The sequence below is a fragment of the Paroedura picta genome, chromosome 10 (genome assembly GCF_049243985.1).
Source record: "Paroedura picta isolate Pp20150507F chromosome 10, Ppicta_v3.0, whole genome shotgun sequence".
In the NCBI taxonomy this organism is placed as follows: Eukaryota; Metazoa; Chordata; class Lepidosauria; order Squamata; family Gekkonidae; genus Paroedura; species Paroedura picta.
In genome coordinates, this window is record NC_135378.1 from 27456071 (window position 1) to 27475365 (window position 19295).

The following is a 19295-nucleotide window of genomic DNA, read 5'->3' on the forward strand; positions in this document are numbered from 1 at the left end:
TGAGAAGACATCCCCTCAGATGCCCTGGTCCCAAGCCTTGTAGAGCCCTGATTTGGCTCAGGAGTGGATCAGTAATCAGTGTAATTGCTGTAGTATTAAGGCCATAAGAGCTGAAGCAGACCACCAGTCTAGTGGCAGGGTTGTGCTCTAGCTGCATGTTTCGAACACCCTTCAAGGGGAGCCCCAAGTATGGTGATTGCAGCAATCCAGCCTAGATGTAAATCAGGCATGGATCACTGTTACATTGCCACAAGTCCATGGAGAGTGGCAGGATATAAATTGAATCAGTCAATCAATCAATCATTTCTTCAGAGGAGTCTAAAAGGAGGAAGGGAGAGCAGAATTGCTCTGATCTTCTGAGTAGACTAACTGAAATCAGTGTAATGTACCGTGAACATATATCATTATAGTAGGGACAGTGTGATTATACCTCATCTGCTGTTTCAACCGGTCCCATTAGACATAGACCTTTAGGCCCATAAACATCTTTGCTTGATGTTCCTTTCTTGCAGCATCCCATCTCCCCTTCCTGTATGCCTAAGATTTCATTGGTGCCTTCAGTTCTGCACTGAGCCACATTTGACTCTGGAGTGGGAGGTTGCAGGCACCAGCTACAGACTCTGAGGGGAGCAGTCGAGAGGGAGTAGAGCCTCCATGTGGAAGTGGTGGGATACAGATGGAATCATGAATACATTAAAAAAATAAATTACCAAATGGTTTAAATTTTAATTCTTACTCTGAAGAATAAATTCTCTTATTATCAGACACTGACATTTATGTCACTTAAAGGATAGTCTTGTTTGCTTTGGCAGCAAAGACAATCAGAGCCAAGGAAGATGTAAAGAACAATCTCAGGAATAGGTAATACTTCTGTAGGTAATAGCTTCTGTAACCCTTTAAGAATGGCAATTGTCTTCCTTCCTTCCTTCCTTCCTTCCCTCCCTCCCTCCCTCCCTCCCTCCTTCCTTCCTTCCTTCCTTCCTTCCTTCCTTCCTTCCTTCCTTCCTTCCTTCCTTCCTTCCTTCCTTCCTTCCTTCCTTCCTTCCTTCCTTCCTTTTTTCAAAAAAACTTTTATCATTATACTATTTTATCTTTATAAAATTGTATAAAATAGTATAATGCTGTTATGGAAGTAATTCTCAGTTTGGACTATGTGAATGAGATGCCTGTTCTTGACAGCAGTGGCATCGTGATATGTGAGCTCCCGATGCTATCCTGTCTGCTCAGCTGCCTCCTTGTTAGCTCACTGCCCGTTAAGTGCTTCCTTGTCCTTTGTGAGACCTTGGTGCCGATTGGCTGGGGAAGTGGATGAGGTGCTGCCAGTGAGTGGGGAGGGGGGCAAACGGCTGAGCAACCTGGTTGCTGGGAGAGCATGAGGCGAGGCGGGAAGGCCCACCTCACTCCCAGAGAGATTAGCAGGAACTGAAGGGGAAGGGGAAAAGAAAGGGTTAAGTGGTGGCTTTGTGAATGAGTGAGTGAGAGAGAGAGAGAAATAGAGAGAAAGTGCACAACAAGCTTTGAGTCTCCCTGCCACCATTTTTAATGTGGTGGTCAGGCAAGAAAGGGGAGGTGGTGGCAGCTGCTGAACAAAGGCAAATAACAGTGGTTCGTTCTCCTAGGGCTGCTAATGACAGCTAAAGGGAAGTGCCATCCAGGAGTGAAGTGTATTTTGAAAACTATAGCTGCCAAACGCGGGCTTGACAGAAGACAGAGGCAGTGCATGTGCCATTGTGTCCATTGTGTCCTGGCCTGCCTTGGCCCATTGCTGTAGACCTCCCCCCCAGTTCCCCACTCCCCCTTCCGGGGGGTGCGACATGCTCCAAATCCTGCCCCAATACATAGTACTGCTGGATGTTTTCACATACACAACAATCCTATTCTTGCAACTTTTGTTTTGTTTCTGTTTCCTGGCCCAGGCACTGAAAAAACTGACCAGGCCCCTAAAAATAAAGATGGTGGCAACCCCCAGGTTAACCGAGATAAGTTTCCCAAAATAAGAGAAGCAAGGAATATGTTAAATCATTCCCTGGATGGCTTATTAAAATGCAGATGGGATGTCAACCTCTGTCCACGGCTATTCATTACTCTGTCGAGGTTTCAGATCCCCACGGCGAGAGCTCTTGCCTTCCTATTCCACATGCTCATTATAGCTCTGTCCCTCACATCTTTCCTTGTTCTGAAATGTCGCACTAGCAATTATCAAAAATTTTAATTCTCAGCCAGGAAGAAGCCCTCCCCTGGGATCTGAAACAGGCATTGCGGCACCAAAGAAGTGTGATTAAAAAAATAAAATAAAAAGGGAGACATCATTAAGGAAGAATTATACAACTATGAGCCAGGAAGCTCATTTGAATATGCAGAAAACAACCTGGAGTGAGACATGACCTACTAAAAGGCAGCTGAACTATTCCCCAGTGTGTCCCCTGAGCCCATCTGGTGGTGGTCTGATGGGGCCAGTCTAACAATGCATGACCTTCTTCCCTTTCTTTACTGATATGGACCTTGGAGAAGCTGAGTGTAGGGTTGGGACACAATGTCATCTTCTACTGGCACTCATGCCAGGCTACCCTCCTTGATGATGCTCATGGTACAGAGACCCAGCATAGGAACCACCAGACCATGCATGAGGACGACTCCATTTCTCTGTCATATGAGATATTCTGGAAGGCACATGCCCAGAGTTGTTGTATGTCTTGGACGTTTGCCTCAGGAAGCTCCAAAGAAGTTGGAAGCATCACATTGCTTTTTGTTAATACCATACTTGCACATGTTTTGGCCCACAAACCAAAACTTGCCTGGCATGATACAGTTGTAGCCCTCTACCTGAGGCTAGCTATGACAGACTTCTGGGTTGTTGCCTAACTAGGGCCCATTCTGCACTCATTGGATAATGCACTTTCACTGTGGTTTTGCAGCTGGATTTTCCTGTGCAGAACAGGAAAATCTGCTTCTAAAGTACATTGAAAATGCATTATCTAATGTGTGTAGAGGACTCAATCCTTACACATTGGATAATGCACTTCCAGCGTGCTTTTGCAGATGGATTTTCCTGTGTGAAACAGGAAAACCTATTTCTAAAGTGCATTGGAAGAGCATTATCCAATGTGTGCAGAATGTAAGGACTGTAAAAAGAAGGCAGAATGTCCAGGGAACAGTCAACATTCCATGTCTTGCTCAGGGGTTCCAATGTGATACAGGACTGATCTATCTCTCTGTCTATCTCCCTACCTACTCCTAGCTACATATCTGACATGGCGTAACTCATTCCTTTCCATTTATTCAGGTTGAAAAATGAGCCAAAGACCCAGGAGCCATCAAGTTCCATTCTTGTTTTCCATTTCCCCCTTCCCCTAACTTGACTGTCAGCATACACTGTAGCCCGTTCCCAAGAAACAGAGTGCGTCCTTCATGCATTTATCTCTTGTTCTTCATTTTATGGATCTGGTGAATGAGTCCCCATGGGTAGAAATGTAGCTTTTGATCTGTTCTGATAGTTCTTTGAAGATAGAAGGCCTTCTGTCATGGGAATAGCAAGTGGCAGGGAAATAATGCATTGAGGGGGGCATGGGGGTGTCTATATGTATCCAGGGCTAGTCAAGCCAGTCATTCATAGATTTTTTGTTATGATGCTTCCAGATGTACCCTCTTGGATGCAATAAACTTTGAACTCTTTTATAAAGCAGAATTATAAAGCAGCCTTAACTTGGGCCTGTATTTGAGGTCACTGGGTTTCTCCACTTCCCAGAGCTTATTCAGTATTTTGAAATATTTCCCTTTATTTCAAGTAGTTGTCCTGATAAACCTTCTGACTCTTAGGAACCTGCTCCAGGTTACTTCCTTCCTTCCTTCCTTCCTTCCTTCCTTCCTTCCTTCCTTCCTTCCTTCCTTCCTTCCTTCCTTCCTTCCTTCCTTCCTTCCTTCCACCCACCTCATTTAGAAATGCTGGCAGAGACAAAGTGGGCTTCACAGAACAGTACAACCGACTTCTCATACGATGCTTGTTTATTTTTTCATGGTTCACCCAGCCTGGCTGACATTCAGGATGAGCCTCTTTCAGCTAAAGTCTCTTTGAGACCGTATTTACGCATCTGCACCCCCCCCCTATGGTTAATCTCACTGTTTTGTGGGAAGATGACTTTAGGGTGTTCCTCTTTTGCTACCTGACAAAACAAGGCCTGTCAATGGTATTACACAAATCCTGATGCTGGGGGAAAATGACATCTGGCATGTATAGGGTTGTCAGCTCCTGCCTGGAAATTCCTGGGTCTTTGGAAATGGCCCCTAGGGAGGGCATAGTTTGGGACAGAGAGCAGCTGCCATGCCATATAGTCCACACCCCAAACTGGCCATGTTCTCTAGGGGAATTGATCTTTTTTATCTGGAGATCAATTGCAATTCTAGCATATCTCCAGACCCTCCCTGGAGGCTGACAACCATTGATATTTTAGTAACTAAATTGTTGATGGATTGTAGGCCACCAGACATTCTTTTATGGCCAAATTCCTTGTTCAAGCGATGAGAGTTCAGACCACCAGTGACAAGATAGCTTCTCTAATATATGATAGCCTTTTGCCTCTTTTCTTCCTTTCTTCCCCTTATTCCAAGTTGGTTGATACTGCTCAGGTTTAAATCAGGAAGGAAGGAGGGAGGGAGGAAGGAAGGAAGGAAGGATGGAAGGATAGAGCCACCTTAATGTACCCTGTCTCATGGGAGCATGTTAGGCTTGTGGAAGAATGCCAGCAGGTGGGCAGTAGAACTGAAATGGTGCAGAATTTAAGTGAGATTCATTGGGTGCCTGTGGCATTCAATATAAGGAAGAAAACTGCTGTCTTCTTTAAATTCCAGCCTCATCGACAAGAATTATGGCAAAGCCCCAGGAAAGAACTGCCAGTGGGCTTTTGTAAAGGTCTAAATCCAACCAATTTGTATCCACTGGCACATGGAAGAGGGCTTTCGGAGCTGCCGAGCTCAGGTGGTTAAGTCTTACGCTTGTTTTCTCTGAAGCAAATCCCATGGAATTGCAGTGGGGCTTAGGGTCAAAGGAAAAGTCTCACTATAGCCCACTGCTGCTTCCCTTGGCCAGCTTCCAGACCTGTGTTTACTCGGTTGAGGATTTTAACTTTAAACCACTGTTTAGGATACTTTGACACGGTAGACCTGGTCACCCCCCCCCCCCGCTGCTCCAGCTAGCTTAGTTTTCAGACTTGAGAAAAATAATAGGAATAAATGGCTTTAAACCCAGAATAAATCCCAGAACAACTAGAACACAGTTTGCAACAGTTATTATATTTATATACCGCCCTCCCTGAAGGCTCAGGCTCATTTAATTATCTTTAAATGCAGTCCAAGTAAGAGAAGTGGTTACATGGATGCTTTTACTTTAAAAGGACGTATGTTAGTGTTCTCTATAGGATTGTGATTCTTGCTTATTTAATCTCTTCAAGGATAACTACAGGGATTTTGCATGAAGTTCTTAAAAGACAACAGGGAGGGATCCTTGGCGGAGAGACAAGATAGTCACCAAAACCAAGGCCGGGTGACGGAAAAGGATGAGAAATAAATTCAAAAAAAAATCTAGACATTTATAGCAAAGTGCAGGAAAACTACTTTAAAAACATTAGCCAACACATTCTGCCCTCAGAGCAATGAATATTAAACCAAGCAGGAGTGGTTTAAGGATTTGTGGGGCCTGTAGCACTAGAGCTAGTTTAAGGATCTGTGAGGCCCTGCAGGGCACAATTGCAGCGGGAACAGCCAGACTTGGGGTAGAAAGGTCCCCAACCGTGGAAAGAGCTGCCAGTCTGAGTGTCTTTAAAGAAGTCCTGAATCTTAGAGTCAATATAATTAGTGGTTAAAGTGTGACAGCCTCTAATCTGGACAGCTGGGTATGCTTGCCAGCTCTGGGTTGGGAAATACCTGGAGACTTTGGGGGTGGAGCTGGGAGTGGGCAGGAATTGGGTGAGGGGGAGGGACCTCAGTGGAATATAATGCTGTGGAATCCACCCTCCAAAGCAGCCATTTTCTTCAGGGGAATTAATCTCTGTTGCCTGGATTTTGGGAGATCCCCAGGAATCCCTAGAAGTAGGCTTGATTCCCCACTCTTCCACATGCAGCCTGCTGCATGACCTCGGGTTAGTCACCGTTCTCTTAGAGCTGTTCTTGCAGAGCAGTTCTGTAAGAGCTGTCTCAGCTCCACCTACCTCACAGGATGTCCATTGTGGAGAGAGAAAGAGAAAGGTATTTGTAAGCTACTTTGGGACTCCCTTGGGTAGTAAAAAGTGGGGTATAAAAATCCCAGCTCTTCTTCTTATATAATGTGATACAGTTCAATGTCTCTCTAGGTTAAGAGCCTTGAACCAATAAAACGGGATCAACAAATCCATATCTTTAGAGTGATAACCTTGAACCACATTGAAACAGGATCAAATGCACTTCAGTCTGCATGGCCTTCCTCAGTGATCAAATTATTGCATACAATAGAAACATGTTAGTGGCAAGACAAACTGATTTATAAGGTCTGAAAACAAGTAAGGAATAATTCAAGAATTGATATATGGAAAATAAATAATTTAACTTTATAAAAGCTTTAAAAATTTTTTTTGAATTGATTACTTATACTCCAAATATTCTGTAGAGCAAAAGAATTTGGTTGCACAAAAAGTTATCTTAAACTTTTAAGTGTATTGCTCAAGCACTGTAATAAATGACTGACTGAAAAACTTTTAAGCCTCCATCCAGGGAAAGCAGATTCAATTACTTCTTCTGTAAAAAAAAAATGCATATGACAAAGCTACTTCAATGAGAAAAAAAATCCAATTAATTAAGAACACAACAAATGGCCATTAAATAAGATAAACCTTATAATATACAGTTTGACAGTTTGGTGTAGTGGTTAGGAGTGCGGTCTTCTAATCTGGCATGCCAGGTTCGATTCTGCACTCCCCCACATGCAGCCAGCTGGGTGACCTTGGGCTCGCCACGGCACTGATAAAGCTGTTCTGACTGAGCAGTGATATCAGGGCTCTCTCAGGATCACCCCCCTCACAGGGTGTCTGTTGTGGGGAGAGGAAAGGGAAGCTGCTTTGAGACTCCTTCGGGTAGAGAAAAGCGGCATATAAGAACCAGCTCTTCTTCTTCTACCTGACCGTGGCTAATGAAACCCTCAGAGTGTGCATATATGTCTCAACCCTTAACTGACAGTGACTTTGTGCTATCCACAAGCCTCCTAGTATAGGTGCATGGGGGATGCAACCCACATGACGAAGGAGGGAGAGGGAGGGGAACTGTGAAGGCGAAAGAGCAGGAGGGAAAGGGAGACACACAAACTCTGAGCAGGAAAAACCCTCAGGCTGTGTCCCAGCCTTCCACAGGGGTGTAGACCCAGTCCATCGGGTGCACATCCTGTCGAGTTCTTCATTTAGTCCTTGTCCTGTTAGTATTCCTAAAGCGAAGAGCCGGAATTGTCTCCTGCCTTTTAAAGTCTAAAGTGTTGAGAGGAAAAAGCTGGCAGTTGTTCAACAACCCAGAAGCCAAATTCCTTATCAGAATATGTGAAGTTCACGAAAGGTTGAACTAATGGAGCTCCCAGCTTTCCTGTTCTAATGCAGCTCCTGCAATCACAAATACAAGTCTGAACTGATCTTAACCAGTCTTGAGAGCCAGCCGGTGTTCTGATTAAGAGAGGCTGCCTCTAATCCGGAGAACCAGGTTTGATTCCCCGCCTCCTCCACATGTAGCCAGCTGGGTGACCGTGGGCCAGTCTTAGTTCTCTCAGAGCTCTCTCAGCCGCACCTACCTCACAGGGGGTCTGTTATAGGGAAAGGAAGGATGACTATTGGAGGCCCTTTTCAGACACAGGAGACCTTTGGCCTTGTCATGAGACAAACTCACTTCTGTCCCCTGCCAGAAAGAACAACTCTCATTCCCTAGGCTTCTTTTGCTGGTTCTGCCTCTAAATCCAGCTGTTCAGACAGACATTCCACTGGTGCAGCTCATGTGATTCCTCCATCTCCTCATCCTCAGAGAAGGAGGCAGCTGGCTGACTCATGACAAGATCTTTCAGAACCGCAGCTCAACATCAGTCTACAAAGATCACTTCCCCCGGGGAAAATTGCTCTTTTGGGAGGTGGACTGTGGCATTGCATCCCACTGAAATCCCTGCCCTCCCTAGGCTCCCTCTCTAAATCTCCAGGAATTTTCCCACCTGGAGCTGGCAACTCTAACTCACTCCCCATGGTGGGCAAGGGGCAGCTGGAACTCTAACAGAGAGGCTCTTGGTTTCCCTGACCAGGCTGGCATCGCTCCCAAATGCTACCTCTCATGGCTGCTTGGGGCTTCTCTGCTGGTATAGCCCTTGCTTTGAGAATGTGTGGTGTCGTGGTTAAGAGTGGCGGACTCTGATCCGGAGACCCAGCTTTGATTCCCCACTCCTCCACATGCAGCCAGCTGGGAGAGCTTGGGTCAGTCACAGTTCTCTGAGAGCAGAGCAGTTCTCTCAGGGCTCTCTTAGTCCCACCTACCTTACAGGTGGTCTGTTGTGGGGAGAGGAAGGGAAAGGTGTTTGTAAGCCACTTTGGGATTCCTTTGGCTAGTGAAAAGCGGAGTATAAAAGCCCAGCTCTTTTTCTTCTTTAACCCTTTGCTACTAGGGGCCAGGCAGGTAAGTGAATGACTAGAGAGATTTCATTGATCTCCTTCTGCCAGTCCCCCAGTGAAGACCAAAAGCACACGTCCTCATTCTCGTCTCTTGCATCTATCCTTCACAACAACCCTGCGAGGTAGGTTAAGTGGGGAGTGTACAATCGGCCTAACATCACTTTGTGAGCTTCCAAGGCAGAGATGGAAATTCATTACTGCCTGTCCCGGATGCTGGTCCAAAACTCTTACCACAGCAGTGGACTAGATCATCTCCCCCTCTCCCCACCCCGTCTTGTTCCGATCCTTGTGCTGTGCTCTGTGGTCTTTATGGAAATGCAGTCCTTTGGGCACCTAATGCATCAGCTGCCACTGGCACAACCCAGTTCTTAGGAATGGAGTAGGGTGGGGTTGTGGGGAGAAAAGAAGAGGTTGTTCCTACAACAGGAATGAATGAATAACAATGATGGTAACAGGGGCAGTTCTCCTGCTCCCGGAGTTGTGAATTTCCTGCATTCTGTGGGGGGCTGGACTAGATGACCCTGGAGGCACCTTCAAACACTATGTTTCTATGAGCATAAAGGAAAGAATAAGGAATGAAGGAATTTACCAACCTACAGTTGGCTACCCTATAATATGATGGCCACTACAGTAGCATGGGGAGCGCTGATATTGCTCCATAATGTCGTGCTTAAAAAAAAGAAAAATCCACCGGTCTTTAGGCTATAATTTCCTGGTGTGCAATCCTTATTTCGACCCACAAATTATCCACTTGAGAGCTGCCCCAGTCAACCCCTGAGAGCACAGTGATCGTCTCACGTCCTGAAAGTCCTTCTGTTGCATTTACACCACATCCGGAAGGAGACTGTTTCCAATGGAGAGCCTGAAACTGCAGATAAAAAGACATGCTGTAATGGGTTTAAACTACAAGTACAACAATATAGGCTAGATATAGGCTAGGAAAACATTTTTCACAGTCAGAGTAGTTCAGCAGTGGAATAGGCTGCCTAAGGAGGTGGTGAGCTCCCCCTCACTGGCAGTCTTCAAGCAAAGGTTGGATACACACTTTTCCTGGATGCTTTAGGATGCTTTGGGCTGATCCTGCATTGAGCAGGGGGTTGGACTAGATGGCCTGTATGGCCCCTTCCAACTCTTATGATTCTATGATTCTATGATTATAATCAGCTGCCCAGCCTCCCCCACGCCAGCCAAATATCTCCCTGGAGCAAGCAGAGGAGGCATGGCAGACTCTTCAGGTGAGCACCTGCTGTCTTGGTGCAGCCAACATTATAGTCAAGCTGTCTGTGGCTGGTTTGGGCCAGGAACAGAGTTGCTCCCGGGTTAGGGGACCTGAGATTCCACCTCTGGTTTTGGACTCTCGAGGAAGCGTTTGGTCTGGCACTGCAACCTGTTCCCTCTGGCTGCAAGGTCCTTGTTCCAAGACAGAGCTGCTTGTGCTTGTGGATACTCCACGTCTCTCCCTCCCTCCCTCCAGTTCACTTTGTTTAATGGCCCCTTAAATTGGATTAGCTCAGTCTGTTCACAATCGAAGATGAAATAAACCAAGCCAGGAAACCAAACAAGAAAACAAACCCGGACCAGGGCCAGGGGAGGGGGGAGATCTGTTTTCTGTTTTGGGGCTCTGGTTCTCAAGCACAGATAGGGTTGCCAACCCCCAGGTAAGACCTGGAGATCTCCAGAAATTTACAACTGATCCCCAGACTACAAAGATCAGTTCCTCAGGAGGAAGTGGCTGCTTTGGAGGGTGGGCTGCATAGCATTTGACCCCACTGAGGCCCCTCTCCTGCATAAACCCTGTCTTCCCCAGTAGGGATGCCAGTCCCCAGGTGGGACCCCCAGAATTACAAGTCATCTCCAGACAAAAGGTTTGGGAGCTTTCACACTATGATTGTTAGGGGGTCTTCATACTTTTGTGGCTTAAAATCATAGAATCATAGAGCTGGGAAGGACCTCCAGGGTCATCTAGTCCAACCCCCTGCAGTATGCAGGAAATTCACTACTGTAGGAATGAAAAATGATTATATACTTCATAAGTGTAAAGGTCCCCTTAAGATATTGCGCCGTTGTGCACGTGTATCGCATCAAGGTTTGAGAAACGTTTTAAGCCATGGGAAACTGCCGGTTGCTTCCAAAGTCCTAACTATTCCTGGAAAAATGGGGGGGGGGGGCTCAGTTACTTGTGCAGCACAGTGTCAGTTGTGCTCTGCTACAGCCCCGTGTGTTAGATCTGTGGGTTCAGAGACCAGGACGCTGGGAGTCCATTTCAGCTCTTTATTGAGACCCCAGCATGATGCCACTAGACTGAACCAGAGAAACCCACAACCAACCCCAACTTATATACAAAAGCCCCACAATAGATCTTCCTGCCAATGTGAGCTATCGATCACTTAAACCGACTGAATCTAGCAGATGGGATCTAGCCTCAGATGTCAAGCTTGGTCCACAGATGCAGAATGTGTGAATGTGGCAACCTGGCAAGAGAGCATCGTTCACAATAATGACTCTGAATCTCGTACCTGAATAGAGGCCTGGTTCTTTCCCCTGATCCCCTCACCCAATCCCATGTGTCTCCAGGCCCATGTGGGTCTTGACTATAAACGTGAGCCCTAAGGCATGGACCCAGCCAGACAAGCAAACAAATAAAAAGCTCCACTTCCAGAGCAGTAACACAATTTGGGATTTGATTCACATCAAGGTAGAATTTAATACTGAGCTAGACTTTGATTTTCTTTTGATGAACTAACTAAATTAAGCCCCATTAAAAATCCCTTCATCACAGCATGCTCTTTTGTCTCGATTCGAAAGGCTGAGAGCCTCTTTCTTAGCTCCTGTTTTTTTTCTTTTGCACTTCCCTCAGTCGCTCCTCTATTGTCAAGTACATTTTCACAGGACCTGTATGCATCTGAAGTAGTTTCCTTTGGATGTCTTCAATTTCCCCCCAGTTTCACCACTGTAAGCAACACGGTTCCGTTTGTCCCATGTCAAGTCGCTCTTATCCTATTGCTTTTGAAAAAGACACCGGGGAGGCCTTTTGGAAACATGGCTGAGGCAGGCGTGGCTGCAAGAGAGCTGCAGTTCTTAGGCTGCCAAGGAGTGAGGAGGGAGAGGGGGAGAAGTTCCTCCATCTCGGATGAAAGTTACGGCAGGTAAGTCAAGTGGGAGGAGGCGGCAGGTGGCAGGACCAGTTCCAGGTTTTGCGGGGCCTTATGTAGAAAGTGTTCAGGGCCCCCGATGCCCACAGCTAGATATATGGGTTGCTAGCTCTGGTTTGGAAAATACCTGGAGACTTTGTGGGTGGAGCCAGGAGGGAGTGGGAGACGGCCCTCAGTGTTGCATAATGCTATGGAGTTCACCCTCCAAAGCAGCCATTTTCTCCAGGGGAACAGATCTCTTTAGTCTGGAGAGGAGCTATAATTCTAGGGGATTGATCCCACCCACAATCACCCAGCAGGCCTCACACATTTCACCCAGCTGTCTTGGGACAGTCCCAGTTCTCTCAGAGCTCTTTCAGCCACACCTACCTCGCAGGGTGCTTTTTGTGAGGAGAGGAAAGGAAGGTACTTGTAAGCTGCCATGAGGGGACTCTTTGAGGGGAAGGTAGGTTTTCTGAGTCATGGAGGCCACTGGTTATCTACTCGACTGAGAATGGGTTTTTGGGGGATAGGATCTTTGGTTTGACGTGTGTGGACCTTGGCACAAGAAGCAGCTGGAATAAGTCAGTCAGAGAGCTGAAATCTGCAGGTAAACAGTTGATCAATGTGCGGAGCTGGAGAGGCCAGGGTGTGGAGCAGCCTGATGTCCATGGCTGCATGGGCAGAGGGACCTTCAGGAGCTGCAAATGTTCTTAGAGGCAGAGAAAATCCCAAGGAGAAATAGGTCCAAGGTCTCAACCGGGAAACCCTGGGTTACTGGGTGGGTTGGCTCTCCATCAATCACAACCCTGCCCCCTAGTGGACAGCTACAAAATTCCACAGGATCCATATGCCTTGTGATGTTGCTACTTTTCTTTCATTTGGATGACTCGCCTGAAGATTGGGCATTTTACCACCCTGTTAGGGGCGGAGTTCACTGGAAGGGCACGTGCTTTGCATGCTGAAAGTCTCTGCCAGCTTCTCTCCTGGGAAACTTCAGGTCAAAGAGCTATAAGATTCAGACCAGAAACTTACTCGACAAACCCTAAGATGACGATCAGATAACCAGAGTGGAACCCATGAGACTTCCCACAGGAAAGGGAAACTCACCTCCTCTGCTGGCCCCTTTCTGGACCCAGGGACTACTTCCCTCTGTGCTGACTCCATGGCCTCCACTTTGCTTCCCCCTTAGCTCCTTCTCCTGGGGTTTGTAGCTGCTGAGAGCCAGTGGGCTGTAGTGGCTAAGAGCAGCAACCTCTAATCTGGAGAACCAGGTTTCGATTTCCCCTTCCTCCATCAGCTGCAGACAGCTGGGTGACCTTGGGCAAGTCACAGTTCTCTCAGAGTTGTTCTCATAGATCAGTTCTTTTAGAGCTCTCTCAGTCCCTCCTATCTCACAGGATATCTGTTTTGGGGAGAGGAAGGGAAAGATGTTTGTAAGCCGCTTCAAGACTACTTTGGGTCATGAATGCTCTAATGTTCTTTTAGGAAGGTTTAACCGCATTCATTTAGCGGAGAGACTATGATTTCACGGCTGTATGGTCCCTGATCTCCTTCCGCATATTATTATGTTTTGCCTTAAGTTTTCTTTATACCGTCAGGGGATATCCGATATTCTATCTTCCCTTCAACTCCATAGTAACGAAACGGCAGCGATCAATAAACTACTTGATAGCAAGGATCCCGAGCAGACCGCCCGCATTGCAAAATTTTTAGCAAAGGTTTTTAGTATTAACTCCCTGTTTTTAACAAAATTGAGTAACTCTGCCTGACTCTTATAATTGTACCATTTTGTATCTCCTTACCTGTATTGTTTTTTACGCCAATAAAGGCTTTTTGTATCTTTGTATCTATCTACTTTGGGTCATGAAAAGGGGGGTACAAAAAAACAGCTCTCCTTGCAACACTTTAGGGTTGCTGTAGAACAGAGGTGGCCAAACTGCAGCTCTCTATATGTCCATGGACTACAATTCCCATGGATCCCTGCCAGCATAGTTTGGCCAACACTGCAGAATCTCAAAATGTCCCCAAACACTTGCAATATTTGTGCATGCTCTACACTGGTTTTGAATCTATCCCTTTCTTGGTTTAAAAACACATTATTTCTGTGAATATTAGAGTTCTCCTGGCTTTACAGAATCCCAAATAACACCCATGGCTTGCTAATAGTCATTTGCCTATTGTACATAAGCATCATGATAAAAGCAGACGTTTATCATTCAAGGTAAAGGTAAAGGTATCCCCTGTGCAAGCACCGAGTCATGTCTGACCCTTGGGGTGACGCCCTCCAGCGTTTTCATGGCAGACTCAATATGGGGTGGTTTGCCAGTGCCTTCCCCAGTCATTACTGTTTACCCCCCAGCAAGCTGGGTACTCATTTTACCGACCTCGGAAGGATGGAAGGCTGAGTCAACCTTGAGCCGGCTGCTGGGATTGAACCCCCAGCCTCATGGGCAAAGCTTTCAGATGGCTGCCTTACCACTCTGCGCCACAAGAGGCTCATTTATCATTCAAAGGACTGCATAAATACTCACATCAAAGACAGCAGTTAAGTCAGGGATTGTTGATTTCAGAAGTCGTTTCTTGATTCCTTTAGTACAAAATGTTGTCTCGGTATACCCTAAAGTGGTAAATATGGAAATATGTTTATCTGGACGCTAGCTAATGAAAGGGAGTTATTGAGCCCCATAATTAAAAAACACCAAAGAGTGACAAAAGTGAGAAGAAACGAATTGCTTCATAAGGAAAAAATAATCCTCAGCTGACAATCATGCGATATTTCCTGTTGTTCTTCACCAGGGGAAATGAGAGGTAGTTTGAAAAAGGCAATTTTGCTGGATGAGAAACATCTAATTTTCTCTAACTGTGCCACATAGTGATTTAGTAGATATTATCAATTGAATTCAGTTAAGTTAAGCAAAGTGGGTATTTTGCATTCATAGGGATGGTTGGCCTGTGGGCCATCCTATGCACACAGTGGAATATGCAGCTGGGCTTTGGCTTTTGTTAGAATCATAGAATCATAGACTTGGAATAGAATCATAGAATCATAGAATCACAGAATCACAGAATCACAGAATCACAGAATCATAGACTTGGAAGGTCTGGGTCATCTAGTCTAACCTCCTGCACTTTGCAGGACACTCACAACCACCTGCCTGTCACCAATGTCATGCCCAAGTGATCTACCCATCAAAAATCGACAGACTCCAGCCTGGCCTGGAGGAAATTCACCTCCCATCACACAATTGTTCAATGTGAAGCAGAGTTCATGAGGGTGTTCAGCCCATGTGATCAATTCCATCCTCCCCCCCCCCTTTTTTTTTTTTTTTTACAATTGATGGTAATGAGGACTTCACACATCAGGAAGCATTGCTCACTTGCTCGGGTTAACCGTTGTACAAAACTATGGTTTAAATCATGGTGCAGATATAGGGCAGTCACCAGCCCAGATCTGAAATCTCAGTTTGAAGTTGAAGTTTTCGTGTTTGTTCCCTGGATATATCTTCAGATGAGATCTCAGCTGGTTCTGTTAGGGGAGATGTAGGGTCCTGAAGCCAGCAGGGGTCAAGGGGGAGAGAGAGAGAGAGAGAGAGAGAGAGAGAGAGAGAGAGAGAGAGAGTTCCTAACCACCTAACTGTTGTATCTAAATATGCAAACAGGTGGTGACCAAGAAGAAGAGGAGCAGTGGGGCAGCAACTCATCCCCCCACTGCAGTTTTCCCACTAACCCACTTTTGTTTTTATATCATTTTAATTAGCCTTGTAACCCCCTTTGAGTCCTTTTTGAAGAAAGGCAGGTCTGAAGCATCTCAAATAAATACATATATTTTTACTACCAGAGACAGCAAGAGATTTATTTCTTGTTTACAAGGATTATGTACAACTTCGAACAATGAAATATGATCCATCCTTGCCCTTGTCATTTATTATTTTTAGTTCATTTCTTCTGTTTAAGTAGCAGCTGACAAAGGAATAAATCATCTTTTCTTTTTTTTGAGCAGGAAAGCAAGTCTGACAGGCAGATGGTAAAGCTTAGGGAAGACTAGCCATCATTAGCATTTCTGGTTGTGGGGCTGAAGCCAGGAAATGGTCCTCAAACTTAAATGGTGCTAGGAAAGTTCTTTTGACTAGTTGGTTCAAAATGAGAATCTATCATGAATAGACAAAACAGACAGAAGACTACAAAACACTAGCAATTGGGGTGTGTCATGTAGCCACCAGCTCCTGCCATGATTTACTTGACCGAAGTCCCAGAATTCCCTGTGGGGACATGTCCTGAGGTTGCCTTGCTTGTCCCCTTGTCCTTTTGTTTCCAGACTCTGGGGCTGTCTGACTTTCTATCGTGTGCCCAGTTATTGTGGCTGCTTCTTCCTGTCTGGAGGTTTCCACTGTGAACTGTCCTACTCTTTGATGATAAGAACTGTTCTGTGTGAAACTGAATGGTGTACAGAAGGGGGATGGGAACTTTGCTTCTATAATTACTCTAATTTTTGCTTGCCTTTGTTTTTGGCAACACAAAGAGTCTTGTAAAGTCATTTGTACTCTCCTGAATAAACTACTGAGTTTCTAGACAGAACGTTGAGTTTACCTTTTTTGGGAGATTTGCCACGGACATGACAAGAGGGGTTTGTTGGTTCCCCATTAATATTCCTTCCTGGCCACCCAAAAGCACATATGAATTACTGTCTAAGGCAATCTTTCTCAACCTTTTTACCATTGAAAATCCCCTGACACAGTCTTCAGGGTTTGAGAAACCCCAGAAGTGGCACAGTCATGCAGAATATGGTTGAGTAGCATAGCTATGTACATGCCCACCTGGGACCCCTCCGCTTCCCACCCCCTCCAGGCCCATCAGTGGAGGGGGTGGGTGAGTCAGCATGACTATATATGGCCATATTACCTAATAAATGTTCAACAAATCTTAAAAATATATACAAAATTAACTTCCACATTCAGGAAACCCTTCCAAGGCCATCAAGAAACACCAGGGTTTCTTGTATTCTGCAGGAGGTTGGACTAAATGATCCTGGAGGTTCCTTCCAACTGTATGATTCTATGATTCATGAAAGCCTGGTTGAGCAAGCCTGTCCTAAAGTGATGACTTTCAAAATGTGAGTCACGACCCAGAAGTGGGTCCTAACACCAAGGTTGAGGACATGGAACTGGATGAGATGGAAGAGGAGGTGCTGGGAGGCACAGTGGCAAATGTGGATATGACTTTCTTTATCTGCAAAATGGACATGGAAAACAGCTTGTAACACTGTCTGTAGAAACCATGCAAATTAAAATGAAAGGATGGTGAGTGTCGACTGCTGAACGATTTCTGTCTTTTCCATTTGGAGAGGGAAAAGTATCGTGGAGTTACTTTGCAAGTGGGTCCTGAACGGCATAATAAGTTCATTGTACTCCCCCCCTCAATTTCCTAACATCATCCTATATGAACTGAGACTGCACAAGAATCTTCTTTGTCCTTTTACTCTTCAACCTTCTTTTCCTTTCATGACAAATTACCCTGAAGTGTGATAATGTACTACTACTACTACTACTACTACTACTACTACTACTACTACTACTACTACTACTACTACTAATGCATTTTTATTTGTAGCCTGCCCTCCCGAATGCTCAAGTCTGGTATCATAAGTAAAATCATCAAACAGTTTAAAACAATTGACATAGACAATCAACCCCTCTAAAAAGCCCAGACTGCGGAGTCCTCTAGAAGGGAGTTGATCTTCTAATTTCTCCTTCTCCTCCTCGAGGTGAAGCCAGCTGTTTGGTGGGAGTTATTGAAGGCCTCAATCATAAGTCCAGGGGAACAGCTCAGTCTTGCAGGTCCTGCAGAACGGACTGAGGTCCCGCAGGGCCCTGCTCTCCCTCAGGAACTTGTTCCACCTGGCTGAGGCCAGGGCCAGGGACCTTGAGCAGATCCTGATCCGAGGGTTGTAATGCTCTTGGGGGATTATAAGGCAGTCCTGCAGGTATGCTGGTCACAGATCCTTTAGGGCAGGGGTAGTCAACCTGTGGTGCTCCAGATGTTCATGGACTACAATTCCCATGAGCCCCTGCCAGTGTTTGCTGGCAGGGGCTCATGGGAATTGTTATCCATGAACATCTGGAGGACTACAGGTTGACTACCCCTGCTTTAGGGCTTTAAAAGTTAATACCAGCACCTCGAAACTGATTTGGTCTCCAGTCTGGAGCCAAAGCAGCTAAGCAAAGTGCTGGTGTGTTGTGTGTTTTCCACTGAGTCCCTGCCAGTCTCAAGGGCAGCCCTGCGTAGAGTTATTTGAAGCAGTACATAGAATCATAGAATCATTGAGTTGGAAGGGGCCATACAGGCCATCTAGTCCAACCCCCTGCTCAACGCAGGATCAGCCCTAAGCATTTCCTTATCCATTCTATTATATGGATTCCAACATTTGCTCTGACCAAGAGTAGGCATGCCGTCATGACACCTTTTAAGATGGCCTCTCATTATTGTTAGCAGAAGCTACTGGACTCATGTTTGTTACTAGTAGTGTCCAATAATAGAGATCTGGCATTGAGCTGGGATATTTTTGCATGTTTCTTTGCTGATTCTCTCTCTGGACCTGTTAATGTATCAATAAATCACATGGTAATCGTGGCTGCTGTACCAACTTGTTGCTCCTGTTTGGATCCTTTCAGTTGATCTCTCTGAGCGAGGCCAACAGAAAAGCCCACTGCCTGTACTTTAAGATCCATTTCCTTCCTGGTTTGTGAAACCTTCAAGGAGAACTAGAATGTTAGAAATTGCAAACCTTAGGAGAGGGAGTCCTCCCTAAGCCTGCAAATAAGGCAGGTTGATATTGGAGAAGACTTTATTGCACTGGTCAATTATACATTTGTTTCCAAATTGACATTTCGAGGGATGACAATCAAATGGAGGACTGAATGCATGAAGGAAGCCCTGGGCCTGCTGTGAGCAGGTTTCAGGAATGCACTGGGTGGTGGTTTTCCCAGCAACCGAAGGAAGACAATGAGCTTGGAGCATGGATGCAGAAAGGAGAAGTGGTCTGCAAAATTTGCAAAATACCTCTGGGCTGAAATTGTGGTCAAGTGGAGACACTGCTTGGGGTTGCCATGGTGTTAGTTGTCTGGTAACCATTGTTTCTCAGCAGTATTTTCATGTGCAGTGTTGTTTGGCTTCCCAAGGGAAATTGTTTGCAACCCATCCTGCCTGCAAAGTTATGATGTGGTGGAGCCTCCATGGGTAGATGAACACCACCATAGCTAAGTGAAATAAAAATACTATTCTTGTCTTCCCCTTTTCTGCCACTGAAAAAGCACAACAAGAGAGCTGGATCTATACAAATACTAATATAAATCTATACAAATGCTAATGTTAGGTTACTCTGGAATTGCGGGCACTTTTAAAATGCAGCAGGCTATGGATATCAATTTCCATGGAGGTTATGACAGCTTCAGATGCTGAACTTTATGGCATACCATAGAATCAAAGAGAAATGGAAGTCCTAGAATGACAT

The 19295-nt window shown here is 45.6% G+C and overlaps 1 protein-coding gene across 1 annotated transcript in view; it reads left to right on the forward strand.

Moving 5' to 3' along the window:
* GRXCR1 (glutaredoxin and cysteine rich domain containing 1) overlaps nucleotides 1–19295 on the forward strand; it is an 89309-nt gene that overhangs the window by 22838 nt on the left and 47176 nt on the right. The gene's annotated exons all lie outside the window — the stretch shown is intronic.